The 4,103-nt window shown below is 40.5% G+C and overlaps 1 long non-coding RNA gene across 1 annotated transcript; it reads right to left on the reverse strand.

The window, feature by feature from the left end:
• Positions 1–1,477: 1,477 nt before the first annotated feature.
• On the reverse strand, positions 1,478–2,529 carry LOC122762174. The gene is made up of 3 exons (XR_006358664.1): positions 2,345–2,529; positions 1,937–2,039; positions 1,478–1,823 (listed from the first exon to the last, which is right to left on the reverse strand). It is a non-coding gene; the product is annotated as an uncharacterized LOC122762174 (long non-coding RNA).
• Positions 2,530–4,103: the final 1,574 nt, after the last annotated feature.

Genomic DNA, 4,103 nt, shown 5'->3' on the forward strand with positions numbered 1-4,103 from the left:
ACTTTCAGAGGTGCAAAGTAATGAATTACATTTACTCACGTTGTTGTAATTGACTATGTTTTTGAGTACTTACAGACTCATTTTTTAAAACGTTTAATTTTACTTTTAGTTAAGTATTAAAAAAGTAACTTTTACTCCGAGTACATTTTAAACAAGCTACTTTTTTACTTTAACTTGAGTAAATTTTTAGACCAGTACTTTTTACTTAAGTAAAATAGTGGTACTGTTACTTGAGTAGAATATTTCAGTACTCTTTACACATCTGCTTACATTATATTTGTATTTTATTATCAAATGAGTTCGGTAGTAGTAGTAGTAGTAGTAGGTGCTAGCATGTTAGCTTGCGCGCTTTAGTATAAATCTAACATGCTAACAAGCACAGTTAGCACAAAGCAGCTCGACAGTCAGTCTGTTGAAATTAATTAATTTGTTACATTACCTTTTTTTTCTGCTGATGAACTGTAAAGACAAGCACAAGATAACATATTTATCTTGTCCTTTTCCTTAAAAACGTTATTTAAAACAAGTGTAAGGGCCACAAATCGCACTAATTGACTGATTAACTTACCTCCACAAATCAATCTCCACTGAAGTGTCATCAACTTGGCAAACAGTGGAGGCTGCAGTTCCAAAAGATGTCCACTAGATGGCACCAAATACTTTTATTGGTTTTAGCTCAGGTTGAACTCCACATACAAAATCAGTGTATTTTTAAATAAAAAATTTAAAACCAAAATGTACTTTTTTAGGCCTAATTAATTCCGGTTTTGACCATATTTTAATTTATTGATTGAAAATTATTTATCTAAACTCTATCTAAATGGTGGTGTAATCAAATCTGACTCAGAATTTGTGACAAATTCTTTTTTAAACCTTTAATATTGTGCTTAACGCCCTGAATTGAATGAAAGTGACCTAGACATGCATGTGACTTAACGTCTTACCATAGATCCCAAAACTGAAATGCCTCAGTTGTATTTTTAGGATTTTTGATGTGACTTTGCACTTTTGCGTCAACAGGTTTATTTCTAAAATAACGTTTGTACTACATTTAAGATCAACTCTGAGTTTATCTTTATAATTCACCAGTGTAAAGACCTGCGAGAGACAGCTTAGCCACGTTTCACCAAATCAAATACAAATAGTTTTCCCCTCTTATTTTGTGTAAAAAGGATTCAGGTTTGTACCTGTCTGTGGTTGCAAGTCAGATGATGTCTTTGTGATAGTCCCATCTGGCACCAAAAGGAGGTAGGTAAGATTTTATACAGGATTGCAGCTCAGAAAACAAAACCCATCTTGTCTGATCGTAATAAAATGGGGTTTTGCTCATAAAAATTTAGGGTGTCCATTAAATATAGGGCACACTGACCTGAAAACACAACTACTGGCAACCACCAGGTGCGGCAGCAAAACTAAAAGATCTGCAGATATGTGGCCTTATTTTGGTGTTTTCTGATAAAGAAAACAAACAAAAATGTAAATCAATGATTTGTGACATTTATTTTCATTTCTTGCAGCAATGTTAGACAGTACCAGACATATTTACCTTGAGGCAAAACAGAACAGTGGACAGGCGTTAGTCACAATGTTGGTCAAAATTTCAAAATAAAAATGATAAAATACTGCGTATGGTGACGTGTTTTTTGGCAAGTATCTTGATTTAGAAGTCAGCATCTCGCTGGGGAAGGCATATCAAGTATTAAGAGTTGTGAGGACCTGAAAGAAAGAAAGAAAGAAACAGGAGCAGCAGATGAGCTGGAGGCACCTCCATTTAGTAGTCCATCGCATTTCATTAAGGCTCATTTAGGGGTCGAGGGTCATTTCTATTTACGGAGGGGGAAAAAAGCAAACAGAAACATACCATGGTCAGTGACGCCAGACATCTGATAAGAGATTTATGCATGAATCTTTCTTTTTTTTAAACCAGCCTCCTTACCATCATACGGTCATTAGAAGAGCCCGTTGACCTGCTCAGTCTCAGGATCCAGGTCAATGTCATAGAAACAAGGTCTGGTGGGAAGACCAGGGATTGTAGGCATCTAAAAATATAACACAGGCAGAGTAACCGTGTTAATGACAGTGAAATATTTATGCACCCAACAGTTAAGGATCTCAACACAGTTTTCAGTCTGTTTGCAGGAAAGCAAGCAATGCAACGCTGTGTGATGACATTTTAGGAGCAGGGATTGTCTTTATTAAAAAAGGGGAATGTCAGAAATTTGGTTATGTAGGTTATTGTGTGGTGTGATGGTGCAGAGCAGTAAACACCCACACCCAAATGGTCTCCTAGTTAAAAAACTGTACAGCTGAGCTGGCCTGGTACTCAATGTGAAAGACGGCGTACCGTGCCGACGAGTGGAAACAGGAAGCCGGCTCCCACACTTGCTCGGATGTCTCTGATTGGCAGGATGAAACCTGTGGGCACACCCTTCTTGTCGGCCTCGTGAGAGAGTGATAGATGCGTCTTGGCCATGCAGATCGGCAGATTACCGAACCCCTGAGGGAAGATGAAGAGACAAAGATCAATACTAACTAGTACCGCGCGCGGTTCTGAACGGGTTCGAGCCGACCCGCGCGAGTCGCCGTGTGCCACGGCTCCCCGCGCGCCTCGCGCTCTCACCCGTTCATTCACCGCGCGCGGTACTAGTTATTTTCAGTACTAGTTATTTTCAGTACTAGTTATTTTCAGTACTAGTTATTTTCAGTAGTTATTTTCAGTACTAGTTATTTTCAGCGGCGTCCCCGCACATGTCGATCCAAATTTCGGGGGGGATCGGCAACGTATGGCAAAGTTATAGGGCACTTCCTGTTTAAAATGGCCGACTTCCTGTTTGGTCAAATGCGCGTCCGTAAACGTGTTCAGGGAAGTTCCCTTGTCTTACATATCAAGTTTTGTGCAGATCGGACAATCTTAGAGTTGACTTCCTGTTTCGGGCATTCCCCTTCCTGTTGGGAGGTCATCTTTTGCAGACATGCTCAGGACAGGTCCCTGGTGTGACATATAAGGTTTCATGCAAATTGGACAACGTACGGCAAAGTTAGCGGGCACTTCCTGTTTAAAATGGCCAACTTCCTGTTCGTCTCTGGAAACATGTTCAGGGAAGGTCCCGTAACTCACATATCTAGTTTTGTGTCAATCGGACAATGCAAGACTTTACTTCCTGTTTCGGGCGTTCCACTTCCTGTAGGGAGGTGACCTTTTACAGACATGCTCAGGACAGGTTGCTGGTGTCACATATAAAGTTTTGTGCAGATCGGACAATGTACTGCAAAGTTAGAGGGCACTTCCTGTTTAAAATGGCCGACTTCCTGTTCGGTCAACGGCGTCTCCGTAAACATGTTCAGGGAAGGTCCCGTAACTCACATATCTAGTTTCGTGTCAATCGGACAATGTAAGCCTTTACTTCCTGTTTCGGGCGTTCCACTTCCTGTAGGGAGGTGACCTTTTACGGACATGTTGAGGAAGGGTCTGGGGTCCCACTTACTAAGTTTCAAGTGGATACAACAATCCCTGTTGGAGCAGCATCAAAAACTATAAATGTAATTCTGTCTGCTGTCACCAGGGGGCGCTGTATTTGAAAATTAATATTTTCATATAGACGTGTTCAGGGCCGGACTGTCATCAATCCTTGCAAGTTTGGTTCATATCGGACCAGGATTGGCAAAGTTGTAACAGTTTGTTTTTTTAGAATTTTCTACCACCACCAGGAGGCGCTGTTTTCAAAATGTACCGTTTCAGCAACACAGTCGTCTTCAGCAACTAACCATCATCAACTGTAGCAAGTTTGGTTGGGATCAGACCTTCCGTCGCAAAGTTATAAGAGTTTCATTGTCTGTTGTGAAAAATTATTATTATCTCCAACTTTGGCGCCCCCTATCTCGTACGCCATACAATATTTTAAAAAGCTTTTGATAACTTTTGATGCTCAACTCGTCCACATTGATCTCACCAAGTTTGAAGGTGATCGCACAAAAGCTCTAGGAGGAGATAATTGAAATACAAGCTGTCATACTGTCTGCTGTCACCAGGGGGCGCTGTTTTCGAAATTGAATATTTTCATATAGACGTCTTTAGGGCCGGACTGTCATCAATCCTAGCAAGT

Source organism: Solea senegalensis, unplaced genomic scaffold (assembly GCF_019176455.1).
Source record: "Solea senegalensis isolate Sse05_10M unplaced genomic scaffold, IFAPA_SoseM_1 scf7180000015330, whole genome shotgun sequence".
Lineage (NCBI taxonomy): Eukaryota > Metazoa > Chordata > Actinopteri > Pleuronectiformes > Soleidae > Solea > Solea senegalensis.